Genomic DNA, 25,277 nt, shown 5'->3' with positions numbered 1-25,277 from the left:
TGAATAGAAATATGTTGTCACAACCCATGGTGGTTAGTACTTTAGTCTGCTAACTTTATATCGCTTGGTGTCCAATTGTTAACAGTTCCATGACCTGTTTGGTTGTTTTACTCAGACCACCACTGGAGTCCATTGGGTCATTACTTTAGTCTCTATTGTCCAGTTAGAAGTGTAACCAGAAAAGGAGCAATGTTTGAATTTATACCCAGGACAAGAAAACTTCCGGGGCCCATACTTTGCTTAATAAAGATACTTTTTCTGGGACGGGGTACACCTGCAGATAAACAAAATTCTAGAGCGGCCACTGACTCCCTCGATTGGTGTAGCAGTTTTTGGTACGTTTGGAACTAGCGATAAAATGATGCCAAAAGAGAAGTTACTGGTATTAAAGCTTATGACATTAGCAAAGGTTCTTATTGCTCGAGAATGGGGAAGCAGCAGGATACCCAATGTGGACCAATGGCTTGCGTTTTCACAAAAGATTAAAAGATATGAACAAATCTATGCTGACAAATGTGGAACTGAAGGGAAATGGGCTGAGATTTGGAGCAAATGGAAATAGGTTGCCCCCTTACTGCTGAGGAAGTGTTTTACTAGGTTTTTTTTTTTTTTTTTGCTCTTTTTTTTCTGCCAGTGGGTGGGAGGGGAAAAGGTGGGGGGAGGGGTTTGGTAGGTTGGACTATGTCTAGCATTATGTGGGTAACTTGGTTATACGAATTTGTTAAAATGTTATATGGGTGAACACTGTTAAACTGCAATGTCTGACCTCTGTTTTTGTACTGTATATTTCTTGCTAAAAATAGAGTGCATTGTAAATCCCTTAGCAACTAATGCAGTACTTTAGAGTTGATCAAGCAAATGTTTGCATTTTTTATTTTAAAAAAACACCTCAAACCATGACATTCTGTTTCTCGGTTGTAGCTGTAAGAGGGCCGCGACTTTTTATATTTCTAGTGCAACTGAATGAGGTATTGCATTATAAATTAAAATATGTTTTGTGCTTATAAAAAAAAAATAAAAAAAAAATAAAGATACTTTTTCTATTTGGACCTCACAGCTTCAAAGTATGCCTCTGCAGATGACCTAGAATTTTACAAAGAAATTGTGGTAAGCCAAGGATTAAAGGGGTTGGCCATTTTTCAATAAAACTCTTCTTTTAGATATGTCTCTGCATGTATATGTACCTGACCCTTTGCCTCCTTTGAGAGCTTCAGCCTTCCCCTGTTTTCCCCATGCTGCTCTCTGCATATATACACAACTTCTTGTTTCTCACTACTTTAGTCTGTCCTAATGGTGTCACCCACTGTGCCTCTTTCTCTCACAGTCCGTCTTACTGACAGACACAGGGAGAGGATATGGGGAGAGCAGGTAGTTCCACCTATTCTTCAGAGCTCAGACATGTAAACAAAGATCCACAGAAGGTTTGCAGACAGTCAGTCAGTAGCGGGACTGCTGAATCCCTTGACGAACATTCAGGGATTATTATTAAGGCATGGGCAAATGGGCTATTTATGTAAAAGAGTGGCCAACCCCCTTTAAGAGTTAAAGAAGAATAAATGTATCAATGGCCTTTATACTCGTTTTAACCAACAGTGTGAAAAGGTAGCCAAATTATACACATATACTTTACATTGTGAAGTCATCTAGCTTTTTGGCAGTGCAATAGTTCAGTATCCATATTTTGCAGACCTGAAGGATATAAATAAGAGTGGCAAAGTTGCAGGAACATCAACTGAAGCAGAAGGAAATAAAAATGTGAACTAATTTGAACTCATTGGGCTGAGCACTTATGGCAAGAGATATAGGGGGGATTTGAATTAAAAGGCTCTGACTTCTCGTTGCTTTGTTCTCAGAAATACCAGGATGATATTGTAATTTCTGGTTAGGCTTCAAACAAACAGAATAATCAGGCAGTCCAATAAATACACATACGTATTTTTACAACTTGGTCAAATCTGCTATGTATTTCTAGAGGAGCAATAAAAATTTCAATCAGATATTCACCACAGCCTAACTTATGTGTAATAAAGGTTCCTAAATTCTAAAGATTAGCAAATTATCCAAGATTCGATTAGTAGAGCTTCGTAAAATATTTCTAAATATTTGGTTTGGGTCTGAATCCAATCAGTCTGAACCAATGTTGGTCCAATTGACCTGAACATTGTGATATGACCCTCTAATTTCTAACATCATTTTTTTTTAATTTTCCCTCGCCATCCCCTACCCCTAAGATGATTGACAGTCTTAAATGGCTGTCATTTAGAAAGATCTGTCCAAAGCGAATCAGAAAAGATTCTATTTGGTACCTGAAAAATGCCAGATTTGTACCAAACCAACAAATAAGTTCATTCATCTTGAATCTTTATTGGGAATGACTTGGGGTTTTGTTATGCAGTCCATGATTTCTGCTTTACTCTGTTCGTCCTCTGCGTTAAATAATTTGACCACCTAACAAATGGTCATTATTTTAAGAGTTACAGTGATTTGTGCCATTCCTCTCCATTGTAACTCATTGTAATGTATTCCTTAACCTAAAACTGGAAAACTGAATTAGTATCACTTTTGAACATGTAAGTCCACATTAAAGTCCCACAAACTACTGAAGGTACTTCAAGTTATTTTAGAAGGGGAACTGGATGTTAGTTTTTTGTTAATATGAAAACTCTTATTTTACATAGTTGATTAAAATTGGGTAATCTTATAACTGTAACCAAGTATTAGATTGTTCATCGTATGAAGAGAAAACAGAGAGCAGTAAGATGTTAAAGCCTGTAGCTCCATCCTCATGCTATTTGTGCATTATTATCTGTATTTAACCACCAGCAGAATCAGACTTAGGAAAATTTTATAGACAATATAACATCTAAATCTTTATTTGAGTGTTGTATTTTATTTCCATGGTGTCTCTGCAAACTCTGTACAGTAATCTGTACTATTCAGGAAGGTGATTTTATACAACGCATCATAACCCCGTCATGCGCATGAGGTCAATATTGTAACTATACAGTAAGCTTGGTTCTGTTATTGTATCTATACAGTTTGATTAGTTATGTTGCTAAAAATATACAGTAAGCTTGATTCTTTTACCATATATTTACAGTAAGCTTGGTTCCCTTAACATATTTTTATATGTGATTGGGATTTGTCTAACTTCTAGCAGGAGAATGGGAACCAAACTCACACATGATAGAGGATTTTAGAAAAACAAAAAAATCCTTGTTCCCACAAAAAGCAGTTTACAGTAGGAGATTTCCACTAGCAGCTTATTACTGGTAAAAGCAGTACTTTTTAATGCTTTATAAAGTAAAATGTAGAATCTACCGGTTGTATTAAATTGCCTTCCCTACCATCACTACTTGGGATAACAACAGACTTGAATGATTGATTGTCTGATGAGTTGCTGAAATTATTCTTTGTGCTCTGGTGAGCACTGCTTTAAAGACCAGTGACCTCACATACTGTACATTTGTCAGGTCACATTTGCACAGATTAGTGCCATTCAAGTTAATGGGATTCAGCTTAAAGTTTAACTAAACCTTTGAAGCATTTTTATTGTAAAAATGAATAGAGCAAGTGATAATAATAAACCTTACATCTTCTCTGTGACTTTCTTTAGCTTCTTCTTTCTCCTGCAGTGAGCATTATACCTAAAGTCCCACACACAGCCTACAGAAAAGAAGAGCAAACTAAAGGTTAACAATTACCTAGAGCAAGTGTTACTGTATATTTAGAGTTGATACTCCCTAGGCACTGACAGTGCGTATGTCCTCTATTGGTTTTATCAAGATAATGCTTCTACATAAGACTTTATAAAGCATAAAAAAGCCTGCAAACTCTTTCATATATATCCCCCATTTTTTTAACAGAATTAACCTGCTACAGGAAAACTTGCAGTGACTTATTTTCTATGGGTATTTTTAACATCACCAATTGTGTGATGAGTATCATGATCCTCTTCTCCTACTATACATTAGTATACAAAACCTATTTATAATCAAACTTACAGATATGGAAACAGAACCGAGTGTATGGTAAAGATATGCTAAGAGAACCATGCTTACTGTACAGATATGGTAACAGAACCAAGTTTACTGTATAGATATGTTAAAACAACCAAGCTTACTGTATCGATTCAGAAAAAGAACCAAGCTAACTGAATAGATATGTAACAGACAGGAAAAGACAGGTGCATGGAAACATTTATACCCACTACCTCTAATTAACTAACTTTTGTCCATTAACCCTGATTCATTTTCTTTTTCTCAGTAACCCTAACCCACAGGGCCTTACTTACTAACCCTAAGTAACTATCCCTTGCGCAGCAACCTTAATTCATCAACCCTAATTGACCAATCCTATCCAATAACCCTAACTCACTAATGTGATGTGGCTGAAATAATAATCAAGCAATTCATCCTCTCAAATCCTTCGGGCAAGTGGCAGCAGTCAGTCCCTCGAAACCCTAAACTTACATTTGGACAATTGCCAGGTTAAATCAACACCTTAACTGTGTGGCAGCTGGAATTACACCATGTTGGCACTGAGGCTGTAGTCAAGGCCAGGCTACACACCTCTCCTCAAATCCTGCCAAAGTAAGTGTAGTGGTTTCCTGTGCTTGTACAGGGGGTGCTCAAAGTCCACTTTGCTCTTCCACCAATCACAAATTATCATATGTGATCCCCCCTTTTTAAACAAACAGAACGATGTCCATATTGTGCTGCCCCTTTCCTTTACAGAATTATGGAATTTTCTGTTCCGAAGCTGCTTGTCAGAAATACTCCTTATGAATAGAGAAGTGGGCGGAGATTAATCTCTTCCTGGTCTGCCCACTAAATTTAGGCTGCCCACAATTTCCATGATGCCTTGTTTTTCCTCATTAAGTAATTTAGCAATAAATCCACTGTACACTAAATGATATACTGTACATGCAGGGAGTTATTTATCGTGCGCCAGCCTAGCACAGCCAGATATATCAAGAGGCCCCAGCAGCTGGTTGTGCAACTATCTATTTGTATGCCAGGTCCCACCTGGCATGGAAATAGGCACAGCTAGCAAAATTCACTTGTAAAAGATAGCCTGCTGGAGCGAGTGCAGCGGCACAGGGACAGTGGCAGCTGACAGCTTCATTATATGGAGGAAAATCCTTGTAATACAGTAGTAGAAAACATCAGCAATACAGTTACACAGAGTGTGAGCACTGAGGGTTAATAGCTTCTTTCATCTGCAGAAAGTGTCTGAGGAGCAGTATGTGAGGGAGGGGGCTGCAGAGGAGTGTATGACACCAGTTAAGGTGCATAGGGAGACAGGTATGGGGACTGATACTGAAAAGGGGAGATCTTTGACCTCACTGTTCAAGAGGTATATGCATTCCCAGTGCTGAACACACACAGAAAGCACTGTCACATGATTTCCCCCTAATCCCTCCAGAGGGAGCATGGAGCTCTGTAAAACCATATCTCTAAACAACTGTATGGAATCACAGGAAAAGTCAGGAGACACAGCTGGTGTAGAGTCAGGCTAAACTGAAGAGAATAGTAAGGAACTGCTTATACTGTACCATAGATGTAAATCCCAGCTGTGTTAATAAGCTCTCACAAGTGACCTACAATATGCTGTCTATTCTGATGAATGCAGTTTATGTTGCTGGAATAGAATATCATACAAAATATATCATGGGCCCTTCCCTCTGTGAAACCATATTTCTAAACAACTGTACGGAATGACAGAGAGAGTCAGGAGACTAGTGTAGAGCCAGGCTAAACTGAGGAGGATAGCAAAGGAACTGCTGCACATAGGTAATCAGGATAATACGCAGTTGTTCTACATCCCATGTATTTTATATTATTAAAAATTTATTCAAACTTTAAATACTAAGAACAGCTGCTGTCTTATGCATGGATGTGTGAATGGTAATAAGTAAAGAGAGTTGTACCGCAGCATGGACGTGAATCACAGCTGTGCTAATAAGCCCTCACAAGTGACCTATGTAATTCTTATGATTTTAGTTTATATTGCTGGAAAAGAATATCATAGTGTACAAAATACATCATGGCCCTGGTGGTACAAATGACATAAGCAGATATAGGTCTGGACTGTTTTGGACTTGCTGACCACAAGGTACACATTCTCATTGATTGAAGTGGGTAAATAAAGTTGAAGTTATTGCTGTCTGTAAAGCGGTTTCATCAGCCTCCTCAATCCAAGTTAAGCACTAAAGAGTAATAAATTGCTGCTCCTTAGGGTATCATAAAGGTACTTCTTATTTTAATTATCATTAAGTGACCCTGCATTGGCACAGACAGCCAGAATATGGCCAATGATAGACAGACTGCAGGAGTAAGTGAGAGATGAGACAGAGATTCAGAAATAATGACACAAACAGAAGGAGAGAGCCAGAGAGAAGGGAGAGAGAAAGATAGTGTAGCCAGGCTGTAAATCTTGTAGGGGATTAGGGATTTACTTCAGATAGAAGAATGTAAATGTTGCTGGCTCCACCGTGGCTGGAAAATTTCTCTCACAGCCAAAGCCTGGTCCGTACTTGGCTGGGGACATTGCTTCATGTGCCCTCCTGAATTGGATGCTGTTCTAGGGGCTGGAAGGCCAAAAAGCTGGACTGCTTGTCTCCAGAAAAATATAGCCGTGGAGTGAGCCACATAATGATGTGGTGTAACCTCTGTGTGCTTGTATCATCATCACACCTATGTCTGCATCTGCAACACTGGGGACACCACAAACAGTTAATAACTTATGTCATTTTAAGCCACCGGCCGTCCACATCTTCAGGATCCAAGATTTCAAGATACGATCTCCAAACTATTTTCCCTGTCCTGTAAAGGGGCCTTATACATATATTTTATTTTACCTATTTTATTAGATCAAGTATAGATTGTACCAAAGTTACTACCACTTCCCTTCCCCCGCGGCAAGAATTCAGTTTGCTACCCTAGTACCTACCCTAAGAGTACCAACAAGACCAGAGAGCATATTGCTGCCTTAATACATTCCTCTCCCAGTAATGCTACTGGATGAATGTGTTTTTTCAGGCTAAAAAAATAATTTCCTATCCCATGGATAAGTTATGAAAAATAAATTAGTGGGGATCCAACAGGGAGTACCCCATTAATAAGCTCCTTGCAGTAGATGATCCACAGAAAATGTAACTAGAAGAAGACAGGTGCATTCTCTGCATAGTGGTCAAATCAGGTAACTGCAGATCAGCTCCTATTCATTTGAAGGGATCTTAGCTGCAGAGTTCATCCACTACAAGGACAACAGTGTTCTTACTACAAGGACAACAGTTCCTGTTCCAATCTTTGTACTGGCCCTTTCTCCTCCAATTTAATATTCACTATTACCTATTCTATTTTTTTAGCCTGAAAACCCTCTTTAAAGGGAACCTCATACCAGATTTTCACTAATAAACCTATTGACAGGTTCCTATAGCACTATACTAACTGTTGCCCATGCTGTGTTTAGCATAGTTCCCACCCCCAGAAAATTAAAATTGTAACTTTTCATTCTGCCAGAAAAAGCGATGAGTCCCAAAGCGTGTGTTATTTACGAAGCAGTGTTTCTCTCAGCTCGTGTCTGCAATTATGTCCATCATCCCCCTCCATCAGTAGTGCAGAGCTGAAGATGATGTCAGCCAAAGGGAGGGGGGATGAGGGTCATGCCGGCAGACATGAGCAGAGAAATACTGCTTTGCATAATTAACACATGGACTCACTGCTCCTTCTAGCAGGGTGCCAAAGGTTTACAAAGTTAATTTTCTTGGGATAGGAACTATGCCTTTTTTTTCGTTAAAAACAGTGTAAGCATAAGTTAGTATAGCGCAATGGGAACCTGTTATTAGGTTTATTTGTGAAAATCTGTTGACAGATTCCTTTTAAGTAATATTGGCTAAAGAATAAAAAGCTGCAGGATTATACAGTATATAGTATTGCAATGTTAAGTTTTTAGGTCCACTAGAATTAAATATCAGAGGGATTGAAAATAAAGTATAGAGTATTTTTATTATGTATTGTAGTTCATGTCCAGGTCATGATCAAAGGTCAGGTATTGTTTCCTGCTTATTTATAACAGGAAGTACTTGAATTGCAGTCATGGACAATTATTCAGTCATGTTTGGGTGATCCTTGATCCTTGACATACACATTCTTGACCACCAATGAAATGAGGGGACATGGAACACCATTTTTGTGATTATTTGACAGCTCAGACCTCCCGACTAATCAGGATATTGAAAAAGACTTAGAATACTGGAATGAAGAAGTTTTAACACAAAAAGTCAATTTTCATGTCTCTCGGAGTTAAGCGGTTTTGTCTCTGCAAGTTTTTCCTTCAATCCCAAAGAAGTGCAATTTACATTTTCTTTTTTATTTCTGGTAATTGCAGTTTAGGAAGAGTGGGGTATTTTGTTTCACTTTGAAGCACTAGAGATATTTTAAGTCACAGTTAAGAGTTAACCTTGCAGACTGCCCAGCGTCTGCCTGCTGATTCTACTCCCTTGTGTTTGCTACTGTGAAGGCAGCAGGTTAATCATTGTCTGTCTCCAGATGTAGATAATACCGCTGCTTTATAAATTGTTACAATGAGACATTTCTTCCCTACTCTATCTATCGGGCAAACATCCAAAAGGCTCCATATTATATACAGTTCGACTAATTCCAAACTTCATACTTTACACAGTTTAATTTTTGCACTGCACCTTTTTGTGGATACCGTATGTACTGAATTTTAAATGGATTGCAGGAAAATTCGACTTCCCCACATAAGGAAACTTAACAAAGTTGTCCATTTGTTTTTCCAGAAACCTTTCTTTCTGCCACTCTACAACTATGTTAATTCCCCTTAGTCTGTAATTCAGGTGATATAGACTTTGAGAATCTTCACACTACGACAGATGTTGAATTGGCCTTTGTAAAGAGTTGTTCCTGGTATCATGGAAATCCATGTAGGGGGCGGTCATGCCAAATGTGCAGCACTTCCTTCAACGCCATAAGCGGTACAAGGAGGGCACTATTTGGCCTAAGTAGGACCCTTGGCACCTCTGGCCAAGACATCTATTACAAAGATTTAATAGTCTAACAGAAAAATTGGGAGCTTAAGTAGTGTAAGTACTTTATTTTTATTTTTGGCATTCCTGCTCTTACAGGGTTTTCTTTATGAAACTCCATAAAGAATCTAGAAGAATTATTGTTCATTCCGTCATGGTCAGACCAGCCCACCAGACTTCCAGGTTCAATAAGGGGCTCTAAAGATAAAGCAACATTTTTAGTTGACTTTGGAGACAATTAACTGCAACAAAGGTGGCAACACAGCGTAATGCACTGACCATAATTATATTACCTGGAGAATAATAAGAAAAAGGTGGTCAATTGGGAGTATTTCAGAACTAAAGATGACATATATAAAATATAGTAAAAAGGTAATGTTGGTTTGTGATTATGTCTAGAGATCATAACATGTTGTTCTGCATTCAAGAATTATACAGATTTACAATACAATCTTCAACGATCACGCTGGTCCACCAGAGTTCCATTCTCTAACTATGACTAATGTGGCCTAAAGGTTGAGCAAAAGACCATCCCTTCTGGAGCTGATTTTGGATACAATAACATGCCATTAGGATAGCTATAAGACATTGGAAAGCTTCCAGAAAGGATTCCTAGAACCAATGAACCTCATACAACATGTAATTTCTTGGAGCCACCTTTGTTCTTGACAATACAGAAGAAAGAAGGGGGAAAAAAATCTTAAAACCTTCATACACATTAGATCATTCGATTCTGCCAATCTAATGTGTTTGATGCCTTCTCACTCACCCTCTCAAATATCGGGAGAGATAAAAATCTGGAAAATTATATTGAACAGCCCAATGCTTTTTGTGGGGATATATACCGATGCCAGAAGATCCTGACCCTGGTTGAGCCAAACATGCGTAGGAATAAGGAAGTTGGGAGACACAGGCCCAGATTTATTCATATGGAGGCAAACTGCATGGTAGAGATGGGAATATATAACACAACTTTGGGTTAATGAGACATACCATATGGTAATACGTACATCATTGTTACTGAAAGAGAAGATGGGAATCCTAATTTCTACAGACGCACATCTATAGGACCTAGATGGTGGTGACCTGATGCCCACATTCCATATCCATAAATTAGAGTTATTGATTCCACTGTTATAATTTTTTTTGTGTCCCAAAAACAATTTCATTGGTTGTGTAAAATTTTAGGAGTTCTTGTTTACCATTGAACCTTGCTGTTTTAAGTAGTAGAACAGACAGATTTAATAGAATGTGTGTGAGCGCAGAAGGGAAATAGAGTCTGGCAGATACAAACATTCCTTGTAGGGTTTTACCTCTAATCCGCTTTATGCCCAGGATTAAAGTGATTTTCTTCTCCTAAAAATGGTTGTCTTCTTAGTCTGTGGGTTAGTGTATAAGATCCTCATTGGCATATTGACCATAGCCCAACATTAACACACACAACAGCAGCCTTAACTTTGCCAGACTTCTGTCTCCGTCAGTATGTCTTTATTTTCATCCAGTTTTCCAACATAAAACACACATACAGTATAAATTATAAGTGATAAAGGAAAGTGGATTTTGTGTAACTTTTTGGTAATTACTCTTTCAGTAACCATTTATGTGTCATCTTGATATTACTGCATCTACAGCCGATACTACATAAAACTTATTGGTTTGCTAAAGCAAGAGCAGGGTGTGAGGCGAGCCGTGGACTTCCTCCTCACGACTTGCTTCAAGCAGCTGAAGCTCCAGGCTTGGAAAAAAGTGTACCCCGCCCGGCATGCTAGTCTTGCTGTTGCCGATGTCCTGTGAGCACCGAGGGCCAAGTAGTTGACCTGCCTACAACGTGAATACCTCGGGTATTGGAGGTAGCATACTGGAATAAGATTGGAGAATAAGAACAAAAGGAATTGGGTAAGTAATTGGCTTAGTGATAGAAAACAGAGGGTCGTCATTAATGGCACATTCTCAGATTGGGTTGATGTTACCAGTGGAGTGCCACAGGGGTCAGTATAGGGGCCACTTCTTTTTAATATTTTTATTAATGACCTTGTAGTGGGTTTACACAGTCAAGTTTCAATATTTGCAGATGATACTAAGCTGTGTAAAGTAATAAATACTGAGGTCGATAGTTTAGCATTACAGAGGGATTTGTGGAAGCTTGAGGAGTGGGCAGAGGAATGGTTGATGAGGTTTAATGTAGATAAATGTGAAGTTATGCACTTGAGCCATAGAAACAAAAAGTATAATTATGCTCTAAACAGTCAATTACTTGGTAAAACTGGAGCTGAAAAGGGGTATTGGTGGATGGTAAACTCAATTGTAGTGACCAGAGCCAGGCGGCTGCTTCTTTAGCAAATAAAATTATGGGATGTATCAAGAGAGGAATAGATTCTTATGATAAAGACATAGTTTTGTCCTTATACAAATCCCTGGTCAGACCACACATGGAATATTGTGTACAGTTTTGGGCACCATTGTATAAAAAGGACGTAGTAGAACTGGAACGGGTGCAGAGGAGAGCAACGAGGATTATTAGGGGAATAAGGGGAACTAGAATACAATGACAGATTACAAAATTTGGGATTATTCAGTTTAGAAAAAAGACGACTGAGGGGAGACCTCATTACAATGTACAAATACCAGAACGGGCCGTACAAGGATCTCTCCAAAGATCTTGTTATACCTAGGCCTGTGACCAGGACAAGGGGGCATCCTCTATGCCTAGAGGAGAGGCGATTCTACCATCAACATAGACAAAGCTTCTTTACTGTAAGAGCAGTGAGACTATGGAACTCTCTGCCGCAGGAGGTTGTTATGGCGGACTCTATGTACATGTTCAAGAGAGGCCTGGATGACTTTCTGGAGAGAAAAAATATGGGGAAAAAACATTTATTTAATTCTTAAAGGTTGGACTTGATGGACTTCTTCCAGCCTTTTATACTACGATGATACTATGATGATACTATGATGAATAAGCTGCAATGGGGCTGTGGTATCTGTACCCTGGAGCTGGCTAGGAGTAAGAGGTGCCCTGTTTTGGTGCTGACGATTACCCCAGTAATAAATGTATCTGCTGCCCTGCCCAGTGGCTGGACTGGTGGACCATACCATCTTTGACTTATCTTTTAAAGGCTGCCTTGAATTGTGGCTTTAATGTGGTGTAATTGAATGTACACTGAAGCATTGGAGTTGGAATACTGATTGTAGAAAATTAATATATTACTCCATTTTTGGATGTTGCCTTGAATTGATGAGGCTATTTGGCACAATTGTATGTAATCTGAAGTGCTTGGGGTTTTGGGGCAGAGAAAAAGTCGATATTATACTGATTGGAATTAGGTAATATAAGAGTCACTTTTTAATTTGAAGCACTGAGCTGGACTGTTGGTTTAATACTAGCCTGACTGGAACTGTGCACTATATGATTTACTATCTAATATCTTCTACCGTAAGAATTGATGCAGCTACGAGGAGAAAACTATATATAAATATTTAAAACTCTTCAGTGTTGGAATTGGAGATTTGTATGAAGAAAGTTGATATTAAAGCTCCTGGGCTAGTGTAATATATACAAATTCTCTAAATCAACTGGGACTGTGTAATATACGAATTCTGTAATTCTCCTGGGACTTTGCAATATACAAATTTCTTGGCGATATTTAAATTCCAATTATATTATCTCCTTATTTCCAAGAATTTACACTATCAGGACTCCTGTATATATTTATATTGTAGGTTTATATTGTAATATTTGCTGTTTTCCGGAAGAAGGGATATATAAAAATGGGACCAAAATCTGCATGGAAATCTGGGGGGATGAGTGCCCAGAATTTTTCTGATAAGAGTGCATCCAAAGCGGAGGCATCCAATAAGCTTGATTGAATGTGGTACTCCTCCCAGGTTGGGTAGGATTGGTAATAAAAACAGTAATGATCTAATAGAGACAAACATTGATAGTGCAGAAAAGGGGTCAAGGTTTATGTATTGGAGGTGAAAGAGGTGGTATACAAAATATTTTAAGGAAATATATGGTGCAATGAAGAGCAATGAAGAGGGCAATTCAAATTCATAGTATCATAGTATATAAGGCTGGAAAAAGACACAAGTCCATCAAGTCCAACCATTAAAAATTAAATAAATGTTGTTTCCCCATAACCCGTGATATTTTTGCTCTCCAGAAAGTCATCCGGGGCTATCTTGAACATGTACATAGAGTCCGCCATAACAACCTCCTGCGGCAGAGAGTTCCATAATCTCACTGCTCTTACAGTAAAGAACCTTTCTCTATGTTGATGATAGAATCGCCTCTCCTCTAGGCGTAGAGGATGCCCCCTTGTCCTGGTCACAGGCCAAAAGATCTTTGGAGAGATCCTTGTACTGTCCGGTCAGGTATTTGTACATTGTAATGAGGTCTCCCCTCAGTTGTCTTTTTTCTAAACTGAATAATCCCAAATTTTGTAATCTGTCAGTGTATTCTAATCCCCCCCATTCCCCTAATAATCCTGGTTGTTCTCCTCTGCACCCGTTCCAGCTCTACTATATCCTTTTTATACACTGGTGCCCAAAACTGTACACAATATTCCATGTGTGGTCTAACCAGGGATTATAAGGGCAAAACTATTTCTTTATCATGAGAATCTATTCCTCTCTTGATACATCCCATAATTTTATTTGCTTTAGCAGCAGCCACCTGGCTCTGGTCACTAAAATTAAGTTTACCATCCACCAATACCCCCAAGTCCTTTTCAGCTCCAGTTTTACCACATAATTATACTTTTTGTTTCCATGACCCAATTGCATAACTTCACATTTATCTACATTAAACCTCATCAACCATTTCTCTGCCCACTCCTCAAGCTTCCACAAATCCCTCTGTAATGCTAAACTATCAACCTCAGTATTTATTACTTTACACTTAGTATCATCTGCAAATATTGAAACATGACTGTGTAAACCCACTACAAGGTTGTTAATAAAAATATTAAAAAGAAGTGGCCCCAATACTGACCCCTGTGGCACTCCACTGGTAACTTCAACCCAATCTGAGAATGTGCCATTAATGACGACCCTCTGTTTTCTATCACTAAGCCAATTACTTACCCAAATACACAGATTTTCCCCGAGTCCCAGCAGTCTTATTTTATATACCAACCTTTTATGTGGCACGGTGTCAAATGCCTTTGAAAAGTCCAGATATACAACATCCACAGCGTCCCCCAGATCCAGTCTTGAACTTACCTCCTCGTAGAAACCAATCAGATCTCTCATAAACCCATGCTGATGCTGGGTTATAAGGTTGTGCCCAGTGAGATACTCCAGGATAGCATCTCTAACAAACTCCTCAAATATTTTCCCCACCACAGAAGTTAGACTCACAGGTCCGTAGTTCCAGGATCGCTTTTTGATCCTTTTTTTGTATATTGGTACCACATTTGCTATGCGCCAGTCCTGTGGAACATAACCAGGCCTCAGTGAATCTTCAAATATTAAAAATAACGGTCTGTCTATCACGGGGGTGTATGCCATCTGGCCCCGGTGATTTATCTATCTTAGTGGTTGCGAGGCGGCACGGTACCTCTTCCTGGGTTAAACTGTTGACATTCCAAAAATAATTTACATTATTCCTCATTGTGTCTTCCACCAGGGGATTTTCCTGGGTAAAGACAGCTGAGAAGGTGACATTCAGTAGATTGGCCCTTTCCTCATCTCCTTCAACCATGACCCCCATGTTATTTCTCAGAGGGCCCACACTCTCTGTTTTTAGTTTCTTATCATTTATATACTTGAAAAATAATTTGGGATTATTTTTGCTCTCCCTGGCAATATTTCTCTCAGTCTTGATTTTTGCAGCCTTTATCTGCTTTTTACAGGATTTATTTTTCTCTCTATAATCCTGTAATGCCTCATCGCTACCTTCATGTTTTAGTACCTTAAACGCCTTATCTTTCTCGCTTATAGCTTTCCTTACAAGACTAGTTAGCCACATTGGCTTTTTCTTGTTCCTATTATGCTTTTTCCCATAAGGTATGTGTTTCTCACAGGACTTTTTCAGAATATATGAGAAAAAGTCCCATTTTTGGGGGGGCCTTTTGTCTTTGAGAACATTATCCCAGTCTATGCCTTTAAGCTGAAAATTTGCCCTCCGGAAGTTTAGAGTGTTGGTTGCCCCTTCCCTAACGCTCTTAGTAAAGCGTAATACAAAATCAATGATATATTCCCCAGGTTCCCCCCAACCTGTAGTTTTGATAACCTATCAGGTCTGTTGGTTAGGATAAGGTCCAGCAGTGCCCCCCCTCTTGTTGGCTCCTGGACTAGTTGCGACAGGACTATGACTCTTCCCAGCTCTCTATCTACACTGTCTATTTGCCCTGCACAAGTGTAGTTGCCCTCCCCCCCAGGTCTCTAGTTTAAACACTCCTCCAACCTTCTAGCCATTTTTCCCCCAAAACAGCGGTACCCTCCCCATTGAGGTGCAGCTCATCCCTACTGTAGAGCCTGTAGCCGACAGAAAAGTCAGCCCAGTTTTCCATGAACCCAAAACCCTCCTTCCTACACCAACTTTTGAGCCACTTATTTACCTCCATGATCTCCCGCTGCCTTTCTGGTGTGGCACGTGGTACAGGCAGTATTTCGGAGAAAACTACCTTTGAGGTCCTTGCCCTGAGCTTATGGCCTAAATCCCTGAAATCATTTTTAAGGACCTTCCACCTACCTCTTACTTTGTCATTAGTGCCAATGTGGACCATGACCGCTGGTTGCTAGAGGCCATGTCTTGCTGCAGCATTGCTACCCCAGAGCTGATATTTCCCTCATCCGCCAGCCTGACAAACTTATTGGGGTGCACCAGATCAGAACTAGACTCCCTACAACTCTTCCCTCTACCCCGCCTTCTACATGTTACCCAACTAGCTGCCCCCTCACTCTGCACCTCTATACTTCCATCCTCACACCCATCTTCCCCTGAGAGTTTGTGCTCCAGGAGCAGCAAACTTCGCTCCATATTGTCAATTGCCTGCAGCCTTAAAACTTGCTCATTTAGATCCAGAATCTGGGCTTCCAGGTGAGCAATTTTCACACATCCCACACAGCAGTATTCCCCCTCAAATGGCTGTTCAAGGAAAGCATACATGGCACAGGATGTACACTGTGTAGCAATGCCACTTATGGAGTCCATTGTTCTAATGGGGATTACAATAGAAATATGCACGAAAAGAAGAATTTACAGTCAAAGTAATACAAAATACAGCAGTTACCTGCTAAAGTCCCTCAAGCGTAAGTCCCTTAAACGTAAGTCCCTCTTAGGACACTGCACACACTTCGGATCAATGCACACTCGCCACCAAGCTCGTACACTCGCTTTTCTGATGCTTTTCGAAAGGTTATCTGCCAAAAAAATCTGCTGAGCTTACTGCAACAAGATCTGGCTGCAAACCATTGTCAATGAAAAATTGTCAATGAAAAATGATCTGCAATGTGTCCTTCACACATATTGTTCTTCACATATTATTGTGAAGAACACGTTTGGCACTAAAGTCTTCGGATAAGTTAGCAGATGTACGGAAACATCTGCAATGTGTTCTTCACTGTGTTCTTCACTTAAATGATCCTGTGTTCACTGTTTTCATTGTATTCTTCACTGTTCTTCTCTGTGTTTCCAAGTAAATGCTTGATCTCGAGCAGGCGAGATACTCGTCCAAACAACAAGCCGTTTCGAGTACGCTAATATGCTCATTAGCATATTCAAGATGTCCAGCTTATTCATGAGTGGGAGGTACAGCCACACCCCCAGTGCTTGACTGACAGCTGCTCCATATAATGGCTCCTCCATGTGCTTGCTGGTGGCCACGCGTCCTGCAGCCTGTGTGTGTGTATGTGAAAGATTAGAGAATGGGATCGGCACCACTAAAGTAAAGAGCATTCAATGACGGCCAAAGCTGTACCAAAAACTACTAAAATTATGAATGAACACAGATGTACGCTATATGACCAAGGATATACGATTTTATTAATAATACAAAAAGAGCACAACAAGAACAAACAGCAATAAAAACCATTAAAAAGTGTGCAAAGCACACAAATTCAACAGGCAGAGCAACCCAGCATATGATAGTGCTGGTGGCTCTGCACACCACCAGCTCCCCCTACCTGCAGAGAACCCCTTCCTCTGCACAAGTGTAAGGCAATGTACGATAATGAATCAGTTGGAAAACCTTGCTATGTCCCAAAACCAAGATGCGGTTTGACTAAGTGTACAAGTATACAAAGTATGGGGGAGAAAACCCAAAATACTGGAAAAAAGTGTGGTGGGCACAAGCCCAGGGTCCACGCTCGGTTTTTCCTGTTGAGATGTCAAAGTCCTGTGGTGGAATGCGGTGGGGGGAAGGAGAAGAGCTGGGGAGAAGACCCCACGCGTATCGCTAGTCGCCTAGCTTCCTCAGGGGTGCTGAACTAGCTGTGCAGTCTCCATTTTATGGGGGAATGATTCCATGATGTCAGCTGGGCCCAGATCACGTGACTTCCGGCGGAAGTGACGCACGCAGCGAGTGAAAAAAACTATCTCGCAAATATCATGTCCAAGTGGAGGTAAGTATGTGCGCATGCGCCACACCGCACGATTGAAAAAATCGTGCTATTGCCCGTAATATTGAGCGCGCCGGCATGTAAACATTGTGATGGAACGGGCAACCAATGGACAAAATAAAGATGCGGGAAAAAAAAAAAAAAAAAAAAAGGTGTGTGCAAAAAGGAATCTTGTGGCCAAGTATATGTGACAATGTGTGATAAATAAAGTGCCGCGTGCATATGTAGTGTACCCAACTATTACAGGTTATAGGTGACTAACGATAATAGTTAACCCCTTAAGTTGCCGGCCGTGCAACATGTCATACAAGTGACTGAAAAATAGACCTCATGATACCATATATATAAGCAATCAATAAGATAAATACACAATGGAACTCACTAATAAATAAATACATAAAAAAGGCAAAAAATGTGAATACATAAAATTAGGTGTACACTAAATAAATATACGAATGTATACCATGCATCCACTCACACATACTTTCATGGGCCCATGACCATCCATACTAACATGCCATATAATAAAATACAAATGCATCCACCAACAGCTACTGGGTCAAAAATCTCCCCCCCAAAAAAAGGGAAAACAATGCAATGAATTCATCATATATACATTCATGTAACAAAAATAATTAAACATGTATATGAAGAAATATATATTTTAGATCTCAAATTCTATGGTTAAATACGCCTGTGGATAAGACGGTGGACACCGGATCCAGATGCGCCAAAGAGTCCGACTCGGAGGGCTGGTGAAAAAATGAATCTTATTCATAAGGGCAGGCTTGATGTGAAGAGGTCTCAATTGACCATGCAAGGTATAAATTGGAACAAGAGCAACATCAGGTGAACGCTGGACCAATGACAATCTATAGAATAAAGGTAAGTAAGGCAAATTAGTACATACAATGTTGAAAAATCGGTACTGCAAGGTGATGAAGTGTGTAAAGTGCAAAGTGCTCACCTGAGTGAAACAGAAAAATAATAATAATGATGTGCCCAGAATATAGTCCAGAAAGGGTCCCTGGAAATTGCCATAGAAGGTGTAACTCACCAGTGAAAAACAAAAATAATGGATGTGTGACAGACAATTGTCAACCAATTGTGATGATGGGGCATATCTAAAGATGGAATGGGTGGTGAGGCTGTGCATGTTGGGTGAATGTGTAGGGCTACTCACAAACCCAAAAAAGTGTGGAATAAGTGGGGGTGGGAGTGTACGTGAGGGAAGGGGTCACATGCAATGACACCTGAAGGTGACCCAAAAAGGTGAAAAAAGAGTGTGCGAAACCTGAAACAGTGAAAAGGAAAAAGATTAATAAAACCACTCCCCTAGTGACTGCTGAAGAAAAAGTGAAAGAAAGTAGGTAAGTAAAGATGAATATGAGAACATGATTACCTTTTATAAAAACCTCCAAAGAAGAAGTCCTCATTCATGCCTTCGGGGGCTTTACATTTTAGACGATATATCCATTTTGTTTCCGCCCGTAAAAGGGCCGGTACAACATCTCCTCCCCGAATATTTAACTGTAATTTTTCAAGTCCAATGAGGCGAAGGCCACGAGGATTGCCCTGATGGCATTGAAGGAAGTGTCTGGCCACAGTTGTAAGGGTTTTACCCTGCCTGAGATCCTGGTTTGCATTGATAATAGTGGAGATATGTTTTTGGGCACGTTTCCTGAATTCTTGTGTGGTTTGACCAACATATAACATGAAGCAGGGGCACTGAAGACAGTAAATAATATTCCGAGAGCGACAATTAATGAATGACTGTAAATGATGTTTTTCTTGGTTCTTCAGATGGCAAAAGACATCACCGCAAGCAATCAAGGGACATATTGAGCAATCCCCACACGGCTGGGTGCCCGTGAGTCGCTGTCCATGTCCCAAGGGCGTAGTTGGTCTTTGAAAGTGACTATGTGTGAGAGTGTCACGAAGATTTCTCGCCCTTCTAGCTATCAAGCGTGGTTTGTCTGGAATATGGGCTATGAGCCTGCAGTCACTCTTCAAAATTCCCCAATTCTTGGACAGAATACGGTACACATCTTGCCATTGATTATTAAAATTAGCCAACAAGACTGGCTTGTCATCTCTCTGTTTGGTTTGTGGCTGGAAAGTCATACTTCGTTCAGTTTTACATGCCCTCTGATAGGCCCTTGATATTATTTTGTGGGGATAACCGCGTTCTTTAAATCTCCGTGTTAGATCTCGGGCATGACACCTGAATTGTTCTGGCTCACTGCAGTTTCTTTTAATACGAAGAAATTGGCCCACTGGAATAGCCTTTTTCATGTGCTGGGGATGAAAACTAGAGTAGTGTAAAAGACTATTTGTTGCGGTTTCTTTACGAATCAAAGTAGTATTGATACTGCCATCTTGAATAGAGATTCGTAGATCCAGGAAGTCCACTGTTGAATCTAAAATGACCGGGGTAAGTTTGATCTGCCAATCGTTTGAATTCAATTTTTCCACAAATTTCAATAAATCACTGCGAGGACCCTTCCAAAAAAAGAGGATGTCATCAATAAAACGGAACCATCCTATGATGTGCCTCCCAAACTCCGGCAATGGGTACACGTAGGCCCCCTCCCACCATCCCAAAAAGAGATTTGCGTACGAGGGGGCACAACGCGCACCCATCGCCGTGCCGGAGACCTGCCGATAGTAGGTTCTGTCAAACACGAAGAAATTGTGCTTGAGAATAAATCCCAGAAGTTCAATGAGAAATTCATGGTGCCGTATATCACCACCCTCCATGTTCTGAAGAAAAGATTGAACTGCATTGAGGCCTACCTGATGGATGATGTTGGTGTATAAGGCCTCAACGTCCATTGAGACAATCCAAAGGTCTGTAGAAGGTAAGTCCAGGCTCTCCAATTGAGTGATGAGATGGGTTGAGTCGCGTATATAGGAGGGTAAACGGACGACATGCGTCTGTAAGAAAAAATCAACATATATGCATGCCTTCTCACACAGCCCCCCTATACCAGCCACAATGGGCCTACCTGGTGGCTTGTCCACAGATTTATGCACCTTTGGGAGCATGTAAAAAGTTGGGGTGGTTGGATTTTTGGTCATCATGTAAGACTTCTCTTGTTTGGTTATGATGCCCTGATGGAAAGCAGCGTCTAAAAGGCGATCTATCTTGCCCTTAAATACTTCGGTGGGATCAGAGGGTAAAACAGTGTAATAGGCACGATTGGATAGTTGTCTTCCTGCTTCCTCCAAGTACATGTCAGTTGGCCAAAGGACAATATTCCCCCCTTTATCTGCTTCTTTAACAGTAAAGGTCTTGTTTTTATGTAAATCTTGGAGGGCTCGTCGCTCTTCCCGAGATAGATTTTCATGTCTATTGGGGTCCAGACGTAATGATTGTATATCCTGCAACATGCAATCAAAGAAAATTTGTATTGCAGGGAAAAGTTTTAGGTTAGGTGTTACCTGGGAGTAATTCCTAAGTGTGAAAGGTCTCCTACCTGTTGAGGTCTATTTTTCAGTCACTTGTATGACATGTTGCACGGCCGGCAACTTAAGGGGTTAACTATTATCATTAGTCACCTATAACCTGTAATAGTTGGGTACACTACATATGCACGCGGCACTTTATTTATCACACATTGTCACATATACTTGGCCACAAGATTCCTTTTTGCACACACCTTTTTTTTTTTTTTTTCTTTTTTCCGCATCTTTATTTTGTCCATTGGTTGCCCGTTCCATCACAATGTTTATATGCCGGCGCGCTCAATATTACGGGCAATAGCACGATTTTTTCAATCGTGCGGTGTGGCGCATGCGCAAATACTTACCTCCACTTGGACATGATATTTGCGAGATAGTTTTTTTCACTCGCTGCGCGCGTCACTTCCGCCGGAAGTCACGTGATCTGGGCCCAGCTGACATCATGGAATCATTCCCCCATAAAATGGAGACTGCACAGCTAGTTCAGCACCCCTGAGGAAGCTAGGCGACTAGCGATACGCGTGGGGTCTTCTCCCCAGCTCTTCTCCTTCCCCCCACCGCATTCCACCACAGGACTTTGACATCTCAACAGGTAAAACCGAGCGTGGACCCTGGGCTTGTGCCCACCATACTTTTTTCCAGTATTTTGGGTTTTCTCCCCCATACTTTGTATACTTGTACACTTAGTCAAACCGCATCTTGGTTTTGGGACATAGCAAGGTTTTCCAACTGATTCATTATCGTACATTGCCTTACACTTGTGCAGAGGAAGGGGTTCTCTGCAGGTAGGGGGAGCTGGTGGTGTGCAGAGCCACCAGCACTATCATATGCTGGGTTGCTCTGCCTGTTGAATTTGTGTGCTTTGCACACTTTTTAATGGTTTTTATTGCTGTTTGTTCTTGTTGTGCTCTTTTTGTATTATTAATAAAATCGTATATCCTTGGTCATATAGCGTACATCTGTGTTCATTCATAATTTCTGTATGTGAAAGATACAACAGCTCCAGGATGCAGCCATGTTATAGCAGAACATGTCAGGTACATGTGTAGCTGATGTCTGTATCACACATGTGTATTAGGAGGATGCAGCATGTCAGCAGATGCACTAACTATGCTTTACTATACATTACACGCAGACATGAGCAGGGGGAGGAAAGGGGAGGGGGAACAGGGGTGACATCACTGCATCTGACCATGTGACCAGCCTAATTTACATAATAAAGACAAGAGGATTTTATAATGATTAATGTATGAAATTACTAGATAAAGGCTGGGATGGAATCCATGTGAGCTGCTCCAACAGGTAGAGGTAACAGGACAAGTGACACAGATCTGATGACAGGTGTCCTTTAAGTAAAGTTTGACTCATGGAATTAGAAAAAAAATGGGAAGCTTAAAAATAAGCACTTTTGGGAAAATATACATAAAATATTGGTAAAGTATCTATTTAGATTGTATTATTATCCTTTCATTCTTAACAGTATGGGGAGGGATTGTTAAAAGTAAGAACTGCAATTTGTAGTTATGTACAAGATAGGTTTTTTAGGTTTGTTCTTAAAGGGGTATTCTCATCTGGGCACTCACATCCAGATTCATTAATCTGCCATATATAAACATTTCTTCAATTAGATGTTATTAAAAAAAATGTTCCTGTGTGAAGATAATTTCTCATAAATGTAGCCATGTTGTCCCTTAGAAACGAGATAGCTTCCTCGACCACCTCTGCTGGAGCGATTGCACAAAGAAACAAAAGGTTATTGTATATGAAATGACCGGGAGTTACTACATGTTGCACAGCCGTCCTGTGGTAATGATTGTTGAATCCAGGAGGTCCGGCAGGACTCTATAGCGCAAGTCTGGCCACCGCTGCCAGATTGTGACGTGGTCGTATCCGAGGAAGCGATCTGGTTTCTAAGGGACAGCATGGCCACATTTATGAGAAATTATCTTCACACAGGAACATTTTTTTTATTAACATCCAATTGAAGAAATGCTTACATGTGAAAAATGAATTTAATTAAGTGTAAATGCACAGATGGGAATACCCCTTTAAGTTGAATTTGTATGCAAGTCAGAACTGTATATTTTATAATTGTACCTACAAAAAATTATATTGTCCCAGGGACAATTGGGTTAGACAGGTACGTCTATAACTAGAGATCATCTGTAAGTCGGGTGACCTTAAGTAGGGTACCGCCTGTATTTTGGAGTTCCCCCAAGGTATGTTTTTTAGGGCGAAGATCAGTTTGGAATGGAATAGATTGACTAATGTACAAATATGCTTAAAAATAGAAAATGCCCTTGCAGGTAGCACAATTGTGTTGATTGGATCACTAGCACAAAATAATTAAATTTTTAAAGGGATATTTATTGCTAGGTTGTCGACAATCAGATTGGATATTTGAAAAGGTCTCCACTCACACAGAATGGGTGAATATGATTGATAGAATTATTAGTTAGGAAATTATCTGGTTTAAGGAGAAAATAATATTATTTCAAGGCAGAAAAAGTGGCTTATCTGATGTGTATTTTGCTTTTTTTTTCCTCCAGTCCGGGCCTGTGAAATGAGATAGAAAGTTGGGAAATTTAACAAATTCATTGAAGTGCTGTTAATTTGATTAAAAACAAAAAAAAACTTCTTTATATGACATATGATGGAAATTAGTGAAAAAAATATGTATTTTGTGAGTCTGCTTGTTCAATGTACTTATTGGAAATTACATAATAAAGTTCTTTTTAAAAAAAATTGGTTTGCCAAATCTAATTCTTGTCTTCACTCTCTCAAATAAATTTACAATCAGTTTAACAGCTAGTTGTGGGAACAAGGGTCTCGGTACCCAATCATAGTGTATGTCACCAGCATTTTCTGCTAAGGGGAGCAAAATTTTAAATTACAACTAATTACAGGCAGTCCTCGGGTTACATACAAGATAGGGTCTGTAGGTTTGTTCTTAAGTTGAATTTGTATGTAAGTCGGAACTGTATCTTTTATCATTGTAATCCCAGACAGAACTTTTTTGGTCTCTGTGACAATTGGATTTTAAAAATATTGGGTTGTTATAAGAATCAGGATTAACAATAAAGCTTCATTACAGACACATTTGATAACTGTTATATCTGTTTATTGTAGCCTAGGACTAAAGTACAATAAATAACCAATATCCAGAGGTCCGTTTGTAACTAGGGGTCGTATGTAAGTCGAGTGTTCTTAAGTAGGGGAGCGCCTGTACACATTATCTTAAATTTTGAGTACCAATTTGTATATGAATTATTCCTGGAATACCCCTTTAATAACTTTTGGCAAGTCCATACTTTGAATGGGGATAACTATAACAGTAAGCCCCCCGTATACATGGGTACCAGAGCCCCAAACCCGACGGTCCATTTCACGTCACACAGCGCTTTCTCGAGGTCACTGCCTTGAGAAAGCGCCTTGTGGGGTGAAACGGTCCGTCGGCTTTGTAGCTCTGTGTACCCGTCTGTATGTTTTTTCACCAATAAAGAAGATTCTGTTCACTGTCAGGTGAGATTACTATAAATAACCCTTTTATTCCTTATGGTAGTGGGTTTTTGGAGTGCCCAGGGCAAGCTAAAACTTTATGGCCCAACATATCTAGTTCTTTTGTACCACCCAGACCCTGCCCATATACAAACCAGTCCGTTTATAGAGCAGGGATATGAGTTACAAACTCAGCTCTGATAAGCTCCTTGCTGCTCAGTAGTCGATCCAATGTTTGTCCACTGGAAAAGGTCTGAAGATCATGAAAATGATCATCCTTTGTATTAAAATGATGTGATATAATAAAAAAAAAATTTTTATATCCCAGAATAAGATGCTCTCTGCTCCTCCGGCTTTAATTCCCTATTAAAGACTCTTCGATTGACAAGGACATTTAAAAGGCTCATATTACCGTATACTGAAAAGAGATTTTGTATTTGCTGCCAGTGACTATTTCTGTCACAATTTTTGTTATTTCAGACATATTTACAAACTTGGTCATTTGTTTTTAATGTCATTTATGCCTGTTTTTTCCTTTGCCTTGAAAAATTTGTTTGCTTGATTTGCAGAAAAATAAAAACAAATCACTCAGTTTTAGAGACTGGACAGGTTACACTTAATAGGAGCACTTAATTGATGTTTAAAGTTTTTATGTAGTCCAAAACTTCTTAATATTTTGACAAAATTTTAAGTT

The sequence above is a fragment of the Engystomops pustulosus genome, chromosome 6 (assembly GCF_040894005.1).
Source record: "Engystomops pustulosus chromosome 6, aEngPut4.maternal, whole genome shotgun sequence".
Taxonomy (NCBI): domain Eukaryota; kingdom Metazoa; phylum Chordata; class Amphibia; order Anura; family Leptodactylidae; genus Engystomops; species Engystomops pustulosus.
The sequence above is the reverse complement of the archived record's forward strand: the minus strand, read 5'-3'. Positions refer to the sequence as shown.